We start from the raw sequence: 13,935 nt of genomic DNA on the forward strand, positions 1-13,935 counted from the left end.
TATTATTATTATTATTATTATTATTATCATTATTATTTTACATTCTAAGATGTTGTTACAGAGCAGTTTGGGAGGGGGGAAACAGGAGAGGGAAAGGAGATAGGTTGGGTGGAGGAGGAAGGGGGGAAGGTTGAGGCCCGTGGCACCCCCCTCATTCCAGCAGGGGAGCCTGGGGGGCTTCTGGAAGTGGCTCGGTCATGGCTGGTCTTGATACAGACTTTGAGGGGGCATGGCCGAGGCCCTCAGCCCTCCCTACACCCGGGCTTGGGAGGCTGGGGGCTTCCAGTCCTTCTAGATTTGTGCTGTTAGACCTTTATTGGGTAATATCAGAATTTTGTCTCTGATCTGTAGGGTTTTTTGTTTTTTTTTTTTTCAGTTCTGTGTTGGATTATTTGCTGTTCTCACCACTTAAACTCTGCTCTGGAACTAATTTGTTGTCCTTTGGTTACTTCTAAAATGGGGGAACTTCCTGTGGGGACCAGCACTTGAGCTCTGTGGTTGAGCTAAATTGCTCCTTTGCCACTGATTCCCTGGGGAAGGCTTTTTGTGCAGCTCAGGTTTTAATTGTTGACCTTGTAAGCACTTCCCAGTCTTGTGAGGTCTGATACACCCGGGCTGTGTGGAAACTCTGGTCTGGGCTTCAGTCTTTTCAGCAAACTGCACCTCTGCAGTTCTATATTCCTGACCAGTCTCCACTGAATGCTCCTGTGCTGACTGGAGGGAAGATCAGCTGTCCATGCTATGCCCCAGTGTTCCCCTGGTTGCCCATCTCCCCATCGCCCATGCTGCAAACACTTCCCACAGGACAGGCCATGCTCCAGTCCCTTGCGGTGACTCACTGGCCTCTGAGTGGCTCCTTTTTTCCATTGTCTGTGGCTCCTTGCTCCTATGTGGGTTCACAGGAATCCTGTTCTGTTAGTGGTCTTGCTGGCCTGGGGGCTACCAAGGCCCTCTTCTCCCCTGCAGCCTCCAAGCAACTTCATCCAAAGGGCACAGCTGCGGCTTTTGCCAGTTCTTGCTCTGTGCGCTCACCAGGGCCAGCCTTGAAGTGGCTGGGGCTCGAAATGGTGGGAGCAGTTCTTTTTTTCTCTTATCATGGCTTCTCCTGTCTTCATGAACTCCATAGGTCTCTCCTCCTCTTCCTCTGAGCTCTAGTAGCCCCAGCTTGACAGTTGTTGCTTTTTAATAGTTGTAAATTGGTTGATTATCGGGGAAGGTGATCTCTTCTGCCTCTATTCTTCCATCTTGATCTGCAGTCTCTATAGTTGTTTCTATTTTGATATTTGTCTTAAATCCTCTGAAAAGCATTTACTGAGCACTCTCTATGCACCTGGCACTGTTCCAGGAGCTCACCTCTAGAGGTAGAGATGAGACCATGAACAACATTGAGATGGAGTAGAAAACCAAGTTGAGCAGATGATGGGAGTGCCAGAAGAAAAGTGCAGGAGGGAGCAGAGACAGGACACGCTGGGAAGAGGCACCCTGAGGGGGGAGGCAGGGTGGCCAGGGAAGGCCCCCCTGAGCAGGTGACATTTGAGGAAAGACCCACGAGAATGAAGGGAGCAAGCCATACGACAGCTGCGGAAGAGCATGCAGCAGAGGGAATAGTGCCACTAGCCCTGAGAGGAGTGAGCAGAGTGTTTGAGAAACAGCAATGAGGCCAGCATGGCAACCACCTAAGCAAGGAGGAGTCACGCTGGGGGCGAGTGAGAGGCAGGTCAGAGACAGCCTCATAAGGGACGGGGAGGATGGGCTCCAAGTCAGTAAGGGAAGAAGCCATTGCAAGGCTTTGAACAGGAGATTGGGATTTGAGAACATACTACCAGGGATCACTCTGTCTACTCTATTGCAAACCACTTCTAAGGGGGCCAGGGAGAGCAAGTGCAAGGCCTCTGCAAGAGCCCAAGTGACAGAAAACTGTCTGGACAAGAGCAGTAGCAGCAGAGCTGTGGCAAGTGGTTGGCTTTCAAATAGATAAATGAAATGAAGAAAATCAGCTAAATTATTTATCATCTTCCTCTTCACTAGAACTTTGGCAGTTTTCCAAAATCAATGCTACCTTTCAGAAATCCAGATTTGTCCCCACTGAAGGAATTCTCAAGTATGTGTGATAGGCTCTGAACAGAGCTCTAGAACAGGAGTTCCAGGAGATAGTCTGAACCCTGTTGGCACTGAGAAATAAACATATATCCTCCCTTGGAACAAGTTTTGCCCTAGTGGAGATATAGAGAAGTTGGCATACTGAACATCTGCAACATGAAAAAAAGAAAAAAAAAAGCCATCTTGTTAAAAATCAATTCAGGAAGGATATATCAAGGCTATCTGTATGGTGGTGGAGCAGAGAGAGGTAGTCATGGGACAGGGGATGAGGTAAAAAGACACCCTCATTTGGGTAAGTCACTCTAAAATCATTTTTCAAAGAGAAAAGCAAGACACATCATAGCCCCCAACCCAGCACTGCTATCCCTAAAGTCTTGATAAAGCAAAGACACACAGTGATAAAATGATGGCTGCTGCCCTGAACCCCATTCCACTGATAACAGGAAATGGGCCTGCAGTGGATTGAATGGCTTTCCAATGTCACTGAAGCTTGGTCCACACTGTAACTGTCAATTACGCTATTAGCGTAATTGAACAGTGAGGCCTTGAAGAGGTGATTGAATTGTGAGGACCCTGCCATAGTAAATCGTTTCATGGTGGTCCTGGGCATGGTGCTGAGAGCTTTAAAAGGAAAGTGCATGAAGAGCTGTCTCCCTCTCTCTGTGATACCCTGAGTTGCTGTAGTCACTACCAGGACAAGGCTCTCACCAGATGTGTTCCCGGGACTTTGGACCTCTCAGCCTCCAAAACAGTAAGCAATAAATTTTTTCTTACAATGTGCCCAGTTCCAGGTATTTTGTTATAAGCAACAGAAATGAAGTAATACAGGGCCAGACCTAGTCCAAGCAGAGATGACTGATGCCATCATGGACTAGTTTTATAATCATAAGCCAACTCTGGAAGAAAGATGAACCATGTTCTAGATGACAAGAAAAATACTGACGGTAATCCACTCCTGCGTCTAATACACCAACACTTCACAGGTGCGTTCTCCCCACAGTAACTTGTCAGACAGGAGCAATTATCTCCATGTTATGATAAAGAACGAGCTCAGAGAGACGAGTGATTTGTAAGACCAGAAAGTGTAAAAAAGGGGAGGCCAGGGCTGACTGGCTGCAAAGTTCCTCTCCCTTCCCACTCTGAGTGGCTCACCAGTAACAGAATGAGACCCCACAGCAGAGCAGTGGGAAACATTCTTGAAGGAGGCTCTGCAGCAAACTCCTAGGATGGCAAACAAGAACCCAGACCCTGCGGCCTAAACCCCTGCGGCATAAGGGTGAGGGCGAGCTTTCATTTTTAAGAGATTTTGAGCAGATCATAAATTTAAGAGACTGTTGCTTACAAAAGCTCAAGCTGAATGCTTCAGAAACTGTAATGATAATAATAATAGTAACCATTGAGGAGACAGAGGCTGTGCTAGGAGTTTCCAGCATTATCTTCAGGCCTTAGGAAAGGAAATCTTTGCCAGGTAGCTAGCTGCTTTGTCTGCATCTTCCTGATGTGGAAATAGTCTGTGCCATGACTTCCTCAGACTCCCCAAAGGGGCAAAACCATGCTTGGAACTCACCCACACTGCCCAACTCCAAAGCCTGTGTTCTTTCTGCTAGTAGGGTCAAGTGGTCAAGAGCCTGGCCTCTGCGGCCAGACTGTCCGGGTTCAAATCCTGCCTCTGTCTCTTCCTAACTGCCTGACCTGGGCAAGTTACTAAACTTCAGTGGGCCCCAATTTCCTCATCTGTAAAATAAGGACAATAATAGAACCCATTCACGGGGTTATTACAAGGACTAAATGAATCAATATACAAGAGGTCTTCAAAAAGTTCATAGAACAATTTGTATTATCCTTTAATTCCATTTTTCCACAAACTGAAGTACCCTTGTATATAAAGCACTTAAAATCGTGTCTAGCATGCAGTCAGCACACTATGCCATAGCTATAATCATCAATACTGTTACTGAGTCACGTTACGAACAAAGAGCAATTGGATTATTAGTTACTGTTGTATGGTCATTAACATTTCTTTGAATACCGTGGGAAAGGGATGCTGTTCACACTACTTCTGGGGTCCTGTCTGCTCACAAGGTTAACAGACTCTGGGTAAAGTCATCACCTGATAGAAATGACGACAATCCAATTTCCTTAGGAGGCAAGCATGCCATTCGATCACTTTGAAAAAAGCTGAGATATTAATAGCCTGTGCAAACAAAGTGTTTATTATACCTCATGGCTTTTTTAAAAAAAACGAGTTACTATGCCGTGTATGTCTCCAGCGCGGCGCCGGGCCTAGGATCCGTATTAAGGGGATTGTATGCCATAAAATTCTGTACAACAGGAGCACAGTATGAATTTTTTTTCAGTAGCACTTTTTGCAAGTCTAATTTAACAGACAGTCAGCTTGTTTGGCTGACCTCTTTTTATTTTATACCCCCTTGAGCAACATGAGAAATGAAAGCTGAACTCTGTGTGCATGTTCGGGGTTAGAAAAAGGGGGCAATTTTCATTAACCCCATTAGTGCTGTGCTGCCTGCAATGACAGGAACCTCACCTTTCAGTTTTGCAGCATTAGAATCCCTTAAAAAGCAGGCCTAGGCCATCTACCTTGAACTTTCACTGTAAAGCCTTAGGAATGTGCATTTTTAAATATTTTGCAAAGATGATGTATATGGAATGTCCATTAAAGACAGCTAATGATTCATTCCTCCCTACTAAAATCCATTATTTATTTGTTTTGTTTTGTAAACATCAATTCACCCTTTCATTCCCGAATCTGAAAAATCATTTAATATTTACTATATACAGCTTGAAGCCAAAAATAAAGTGGATAGAAACAGCTTAGGATTTAGATACTGTTTTATACATCTTTGCAACTGATCTCCTCTAGAAATGAGATTTCATCGCATTTGACAAGCTGATTACCATTTAAATGCAAATTCAACTAGGTATTAAAATACAAGAATAGAAGAAAGAAGTCAGAAAAAGCAGGACAGGATTTATGTTATTCTCCTTTGTCAAAGTTCTGATAGAGTATTCTGTAGGGGAGTTCCCTTGCAGAGCGAATGGTGGCTTCACTCAAAGCTGGGTGTCCTACTTCCATGTGGAAATGAACAGTGCCAGCGCCTTCTAAGGCCACAGTCTAGAAATCTAAGGCTCCCTTTAAATCCACCAAGCTTATTTCACTCCAGCACATTCATCTTCTACTGATTGCATTCCACCAAGCTGTCCAGCACCAACATTTGTGGCCTCATGCCAGCTATGTGTGAGAAGATGACATTTTGGTGGCTCTTTCTCCCCATGCTGTTTGATGTCTGAACCCAGTACATCACTCTGCTTCTGCAGACAGTTACTTTGTATGATTTCATTCAGTGGTCTGAAGCTAATAAGTTAATCTTAAAAATAACCTGGCAATTGACTTTCACGGGTAACTCAGTAAGAGTCAAAGATACAGAAGTCAAAACCTAAGAGGTGACAGGGCTGGAGAGAGGTAACATATATGGAGTGGCCACTCTCCACCAGGAGGTTACACATGTTGTTAAATTTCACCCTCACAACAAACACCAGGAGAATCAGAAATTATGAAGAAAACTCAGCCCCAGTGAACATGCCATTGAGCACTGCACCATGCTGCTCATAGGATGACGAGAGAACATGGATGTAGCTGCCAAACCCCAGGGTGGCAGTGCACACTCTGAAACCCAGTGAAGGTAGTTGTAACGTAGCACTTTGCATACTGATTAACCACACCTACTCCTGTCCCCATCCAATGTATTCCAGCATCCCTGCAATACAAATGGTTGGGCTCAAAGGAATCCCTTGATTCAGGCAGACGGCTCAGCTCCTTGAATTACGTGTCTGCCTGCTCATGGAGCCCAACCAAGATGGCAGGGTGCCCCCAAATTCTTACACCTCCCTCTCTGGCAGGAATGAGTTCTGAAGTATTTCTCTAGATTCTCCAGACTTTTCTCAAGAAATACCTTGGGTTATTACTGGGAAGACGTACTGCTGAGACACCCTTCACATGTCTGTTTCTGCATTAGACCCTGAGCTGCTGGAAGACGGAGGCTGAATCTGACTTATCTGGAGATGGCTGGCACCAGGTATGGTGCTGACCCCGGGAGGCAGTCATCCGAGTTTGCTGACCATTACTCTACTTCACAAGTGGGTCAGTGTGGCAGATTACAGATGGCTGCAACTCCTTTGACACACCTCCCATGGAGAGATGGAATCTATTTCCTTTCCCTTTGAATCTAGACTTCCCTGAGGCTCATTTGATCAATAGAGTAAAGTGGAAGTGATGCTGGGTCTGGTTTTTAAGAGGTCTGGCAGCTTCAGCCCTGACACTTGGACCCCTGAGTCTCCATGTAAGAAGTATGACTACTCTTCTGGAAAGACCACATGGCGACACCTGAGATTACCTGAAGCGGAGAGGGGCCCAGCTGAGCCCAGCCTTCCAATCATCCTGTTAAAGCTCCAAGCATGTGAGTAAAGACATTACAGATCCTCCAGGCCAGCCCAGACCATTTGGTGGTACCATCGAAATACCAACAAGTGATCCCAGTCAAAGCCACATGGAGCAAAAGAACATCTCAGCTAAGCCCTGACCAAATTTCTGATCCACAGAAAAATCATGAGATGTAATAAAATGGTTATTTATTTGAGGCCATAAAATTTGGGGGCAGCTTGCTTCACAGCAAATAGATAACCAAAACAGTAGTAGGAAACTTATTATCCTAGAGACAGTAAGGTTTTAGATAATTGGTATAAAAAGAGTGTGAGTTGGTGAGAGCGAGATAGAAATACCGGGGAGCTCCAGTCCTCTGAGGTAAACATAAGTATTCTTTGGTGGCTCCCCAAAATTCTTTAGGGCCATGAGGTTATGGGTACCCTTAAAATCATAACCTCTCCAGGCCTTCTTTCTTCATTTGTGAAATGGGGGATTTATCCCACTCCAAGACGGTGGGTGACCCTGCTCTAACAGGACATACTCCACTTGAAGAGGATTCCCTTCTGATTTTCCCTCTCTCTGCATCATAACTCTGGTCATGATTTTAATCATAAATAAAGGGGAACTTCATCAAAGAAATACGCATTCAAATTCTCAAACAGGCTGAGAGCTATAAAGACTACTGTGGGTTTGAAGGCATCCCAGAGTTTTACCTGAGAATATTCCAATAAAGGCTGCCTTTGGCATAAAGCTTTAAAAACATAGCATGGATCATTCCTATTTGGAAAAATTGTTTTTATATTTTTTCTCCTCTTTCCCTTCATCTGTCAGAGGGTTTTATCCCTCTCATATTCCCTCCACTACTGTTATACATTAGAAGTCATATCTGGATCACACCAATATATGCTATTTAGGGTCTGTTAACATGACAGAGGTCAGAGAAAGCAGGACAGTAAAATTTTATTTTACTACCATTCATCAAAGTTCTGACAGAATATTCTACAGAGAGGGGGGAGTAGTAAGAACCTTGAGTTGCCAAGCATTTTGGTTTTAGCCAAGCTAAAAGTGACTTCCAAAGAAGCTCAGGTACCCTAATTTTCCCAGGCAGGGAGAATCAATAGAACTTCACAAGCCTGGTCAAGACAACCCTGAGCTCACTAACAGAATTGCTCTTAGAATACACAGCCTGGTATTCTGACTCCAGAAAGAGTACCCGGATACATTTTATAGAACTGAATGACCCAAGAGTCTTGGAATATGCCTGAAATCTGTGATACACAATTGAGAATGGGGAAATCCAAATTGAAGTAGAGGATGATCACATCCAAATCACCAGGAGAGCTTTCTGAAACATCTGTTCACAAGCAGAATCAGAATCTCCAGGAAGGAAACAAGGTAAAAGTCCTTGTAAAAGCTCCCTGAGAGCTTCCAAACTTGGGGGAGTGCTTGCACTCACACGTGAGCTCACACACATGTACATGCACACAAACATACTCTCCCCCTACCTAAAATTAATGTCCCGAGAACTTCTATTCAATCATCCATACAACCATCTAAACACCTGACAATCTATTTATACTCACTGATAGAGTTTGGGTATGCTGTCCCCGCAAAGCTCATGTCAAATCTGATCCCCAATGTGGCAGTGTTGAGAGCTGTTTGGGTCACAGGGGTGGATCCCTCATAGACAGATTAATACCCTCCCTGGTGGGAGGGTGGTAGTGAGTGAGTTCTCGCTCTATTAGTTCCCAGACCCTGGCACCTCCCCCTCATTCCCAGCCTCTGAAACCATAATCAATAAATTTTGTTTTCTTACAAAGTACCCAGTTCCAAGAATTTTGTCATAGCAACAGAAATGGACTAATACAGAAAATTGGTACCAGAGAAGGGGGTTGTTGCTTATACAAAGACTTGAAAATATGGAAGCTGCTTTGGAACTGGGTATTAGAAAAAGGTTGGAGGAGTTTGGAGGACTGAGAAGAAGAAAAAAAGATGAGGAAAAGTTCAGAACCTCTTAGATACTGGTTAAATGGTAGTAAGCAAAATGTTGGTAGAAATATGGACAGTAAAAGCCATTCTGAGAAGATCTCAGATGTAAATGAGAAGGGACTTACTGGAAACTGGAGCAAACATCATCCTTCCTATGAACTGGCAAGGAACTTGGATGCATTCTGTTTATGCCCAAAAGTTCTATGGAATGTGGAACTTCAAGGTGCTGACCCAGGGTATTTGGCAGAAGAAACTCCTAAGCAACAAAACATTCAGGAAGCTGCATGGCTACTTGTAACAGCCTATGCTGAGTTATGGCAGCAAAGGCATGACATAAAAACAGAATTTAAAAGGGAAGCAGAGCCTAAATATTGGAAAATTTTCAGCCTGACCATGTGGTAGAGAAGGAAAGAGCATTTTCAAGAGACAAATTCAAAGGTGCAGCAGATAGACTGGTTGCTAAAGACATTTGCATGGCTATTAGGCAGCCAGGTGCTAATAGCCAAGACAATAGGAGAAAGGCCCTGAAGGCATTTCAGAAGTCTCCAAGTGCATCCCTCCCATCACAGACCCAGAGGGCTAGGAGGACCGAGTTCTTCCAGAGGACAGATGGGGCACCACTGCCCTGTGTCACCTTGGGATGCTGCTCCCTGCATCCTGGCCACTCTGGCTAGAGCAGCCTTGCCTCAAGGGTCCCCAAGTGTCATTCGTGTGGCAGCTCTGGAGAACACAAGCTGGAAATTCTGGCAGTGTGGACTTCATGTTAAGTCTGCAGGCCAGCAGAACATGACAGCAGTGGAGGCGTGACAGCCTCCACCCAGATTTCAGAGGACCTATGGAAAAGTCTGGGGGCCCAGGCAGAGACCTGCCTCAGGGACAGAGCCACAACAGAGGGCATCTACTAGAGTTTTACAGAGTAGAAATGTGAGGCCAGAGCCCCCACACAGAACCACCACCAGGGCACTGTCTAGTGGAGCCAAGGGAGTGGGGCTGCCACCAGGAACCCAAAACTGTAAGGCCCCTGGCAATGAGCAATGCCCACCTCGAAAAGCCACAGGCACCAGCACAGCCCAGTGGGCTGCTCCTAACAGAGCCATGAGGGTGGGGCTACCTGAGGCTTTGGGGGCCCAGATGCCCTACTGTGCCCAGGATGCAGGACTTGGAGTCAAAGGAGATTATTTTGGAGCTTTAATGTCTGCCCTGCTGGGTTTTGGACTTGTTTGGGGCCTGTTTTGCCTTTCTTCTGACTTATTCCTCCCTTTTGGAATAGAAATGTACCCAATGTCTCTTCCATCATTGCATCTTGGAAATAGATCAATTTGTTTTTGATATTTACAGGTTCATGGCTGGAAGGAGTTTCACCTTTGGTCTCAGCTGAGACTTTGGACTTTGGACTTTTAAGTTGGTGCCAGAACAAGCTAAGACTTTTGGGACTGTTGGAATAGAACGATTGTATTTTGTGAGAGAAACATGAGTTTTTGGGGGCCAGGAGTGGAATGATAGAGTTTGGGTATGTTGTACCACCAAAGCTCATGGCAGATCTGATCCCCAATGTGGCAGTGCTGAAGTCTTGCGAGCTGTTTGGGTACTGGGGGGTAGATCCCTCATGAATAGATTAATACGGGGGGCAGGAGGGTAGAGAGGGAGTTCTCCCTGTGTTAGTTACCGTGAAGAGCTGGTTATTTAAAAAGACCCTGGCACCTCCCTCTTCCCCATCTTCCAGCCTCTGAAATTGTAAATTTCATTTTCTTTATAAATTACCCAGTTCTAGATATTTTGTTATAAACAACAGAAAGGGACCCTGCCTTCCTCTAAGAAGTATCTCATCAACTGTATGTCAAGTAATTTAGTAATCAAAGGGCATTTAGAAAATTGAGAGGCTTTGTTCTTCTGAATAGTTGAGTTTTCCAAATAGTTGAAGGTTTTCCCATTTAACCTCCCAGCCATTCTTCCTTCAAAATAATATTTCAGCAATTTTGGATATTAAACTCCTTAAAATTTATTGCCTGTGTTCAGTTTCCTGAACATAATTTAGCCCCACCTTCATAATTCAAGGATGTTACTGTAAGCATCAATTTCTGTATTGGTTCTAGAAAGGGGAGTTTATTCCTGAAGGTGGCAAAGACCTCCAAATGGCAGTGGAAGACAAGTGAAAAGTTGGAGAACGACATGCCAAAAATGGGACTCCAAATAAAGAGGCCAAAAGCAGAAATCGAAAGCAGTAGGGAGCCAAGGAGATAGAGTGGGTTAACAAAAAACAGGGTAAGGTTTAAGAAAATTGTGCACAATAGGCATTGCTTCTGTGACTTGCTTTTTCAGGCTAACGTCACTGTGGTGCACTGGCAAAAATCTCTTGTCCCGTCCAAGCACCTTCCTCTAGCCCTCCCCTTCTAATTCAGTGCTTCTAACTTCTTGTGGTCCTGGAGATAGCCGACCTAGTCAGAAGGGAACAAGGACTACAGGCTGCCTTTCCGGTAAGTCAGCTGTGTCTGTGCTTCATCTTCTCTTAGGGTGTTCAGGGTTCACTCACTCCCTGGATTTGGGCTGTGTTTCAGAAGGTGAGATTACTGCATAGCTGAGCTCCAGATAGGTAAGCAGTTGCTATTCTTCCTTCTTTCTCTGTTTCAAATATCTCCTTCTGCATTCCTGTGACAATGAATCTGCCTATGCCTCTCTAAACTAAAAACTTCCATCTTGGACTGTACCTTTTTTAACCAAGGGACTCTAATCCATGCAGGTCTTATTGCTTGTGTCATGAAGCAGCCAGTGCTTTGGAAACCTCCCAAGGGACACATTCGGCAAAAACTCACTAAGGTCCTCACAGGACACACCTCTTCCTGGAGGTGAGATGGCCTCTCCGGCGGGGGGCGGGGAGAGAGTCATCAGCAAGCCTGATGTCAGTGGTCCCGCTTCATAGCACAAGGTCAAGGGGCCAAAGAATAACAGTAATTTAGCAGCTTACATTACAGGCAACAAGACCTAAGAGACCCTGCCTCCGATTTATTGAAGCCATATAACCGAAACAGATCCAAAGAGAATATCCATGGTGCTGTCCTCAGCACAGAGAAGCATGAGAGAGTGATTTCACTGAGAAAGAAGAAAGGGAAAAAAAAGGAGAGGTAATCATGTTTGTTTAAATCACCTTGCAACTTATCTGGCTACCCTTAAAATGGCTTCTATTCACAGGAACCAGTCTTTGCTTTCTGTCCAAATATCACTCCACCCTCTGGCCTAGTTTTTCTTATTTTTCTTCTATTCTGGCTGATACCGAGGGAAAGAGGAAGGGAAACGTTTGTATGAACAGCATAGTACACCGTGAGGGGCAGGAAGGATTGGGAGTCAGAGCTGGATTTGTGTCCCAGCCCTACCACTTTCTAGCTGTGTGACCCGGGCCAACTTACTGAACTTCTCTGTCTTTCTGCATGTTTCTCTGTAAAATGGAGAAAAAATACAGTAGCAGAAAGAGTACCTTACATTGCAAACTTCATAACATAATTGTGAGTATCCCCCAAGACAGTACTTCTGATGTGCTTAGCACAGTGTCTGTCCCTCCCGGGGTGACAGAAGCAATAGGTGGCCATCAGGCATGGTGCTGCCTCTATGGCGCTCTTGGAACATGAGTTCAGATTTAAAGGTCTCCAAGTAGAGGCTCTGGAGGACCCATTTTAATAAGTAAGAATTACCTTTCATGAACACACACATAGACTAGTACTTTAAAACTGTTTTAAAAACTCTAAACTTATTCTTGACATCTCATAGACAACATTTATTTGTAAGGTAATTCTCCAATTTTATAATAAATACAAGAGAAATCCTTATCCTAATTATCAAAGTTTCCATATAATTAGAATCTGGAACAACTAAAGGTTTCTACACACAGATGTCAATTTCTTTTTCTCAGATAATCCTACTTTTTCATCATGTTGCATATATGCCTGCTTTTCACCACTGGGATCTTTTCACCAAGGGATCAGTTCTTAGTCCTCTTTAGTCTACCTCCCCCTACTCTTCCTGAGGGGCAACCTTTTCCTTAGTCTCTACTTACTCCAGGCACTAAGCACAAATACCAGTGCCCTTAACAAGCCTGGTCAAAACTCTATCTTCACTCAGGCTGCTCCTTCTGCCAAAAATGCCCATCCCTCATCCTATTTTAACAAATACTTCTCGAGGTCCCACTCAGATGTCAGTTCCCTGGTGAAATCTCCCCGACTCCGTCCTATAGGGGGACACACACTGTTCATATGACACTATATCATACTGAAGTTGTCTGCATACACGCCTCCCTCACCAGACTTGGGGCTTTTCCAGCACTACTTTAATGTGCATAGGAATCACCTGGGATCTTGTTAAAAGGTAGATTCGGATTCGGTCAGTCTGGGGTGGAGCCTGAGATTCTGCATTTCCCACAGCTCCTAAGAGATGCTGATGTTACTGCCCTGTAGACTCTACTCAAGTCACAAGCTTTTAAGAACATTTCTGAAGTCTCAGTAACTTGGCACTTCATCAAGATCGTCACCTTCTGACACAGCTGCCCAGAATCTCTGCTGGGAAGGTGAAAGAGGGAGATGTCAGGACTGCTGAAAAAGGGAGGAGGGGGGGTGGACAGAGGACACGTGGTGTGTGTGTGTGTGTGAGTGTGTGTGTGTGTGTGTGTGAGTGTGCGTGTGCGTGTGTGTGTGTGTGTGTGTGTGTTGGGGTGGGGGGTGTGAATCGAAGAGAGTGGGTAGAATCAGAGAGGACAAGGAAAAAGGATGTGGTTGGTGAAGAGACTGAGCTAGCAAAGAGAGGCAGAAAAAAGAGTGAAAAACAGAGCGAGAGAAGACAAAGGAGTGAAGAGAAGAGGAAAGAATAGAAGAGGAGAAAGGGACAGCCATTGGATGAGAAGAGGGTCCGCTGGCTTCTCTCCTCAGGGTGACATTAGGCCTACATCATCGGACTTTTCAGATGAGGGCTTTGACCTCTGGACTGACACCCTCCCAAGGGTGGGTATTCTAGCCATTCATGCCACTGAAGAAGTGTGCTGATGTGGATTGGGTCCCCCAAGTTTTATGTATTCGTGGCTTTATCCCCACTGTGACTGTTAAGAGGGAGGGAGATCCTATTACGGTAATTGAAAGGTGGGGCCTCAAAGAGGTGATGAGATTGTAGGACCATGCCTGGTGAATGGATTAATAATGGTGGTCAGGGGCGTGGTTCTTAGAAGGAGAGCACATGAGAGTCTCTGTCTCCTCTGCCATTTTCTGCCATGTGAGACCCCTGCATTGCTATAAAGCCACGCAAAGAAGACCCTCACCAGATATGCTCCCTGGACTTCAGACTTCACAGCCACTGAAACTGTAAGCAATAAATTTCATTTTCTTAGACATTACCCTATTCCGGGCAGTTCGTTATCAGCAACAGAAACA

The 13,935-nt window shown here is 45.0% G+C and overlaps 1 protein-coding gene across 2 annotated transcripts in view; it reads right to left on the reverse strand.

The window, feature by feature from the left end:
- The window catches only part of TGFB2 (transforming growth factor beta 2), an 80,454-nt gene that overhangs the window by 18,011 nt on the left and 48,508 nt on the right, over positions 1-13,935 (reverse strand). The window lies entirely within an intron of this gene.

The sequence above is a fragment of the Cynocephalus volans genome, chromosome 11 (assembly GCF_027409185.1).
Source record: "Cynocephalus volans isolate mCynVol1 chromosome 11, mCynVol1.pri, whole genome shotgun sequence".
In the NCBI taxonomy this organism is placed as follows: Eukaryota; Metazoa; Chordata; class Mammalia; order Dermoptera; family Cynocephalidae; genus Cynocephalus; species Cynocephalus volans.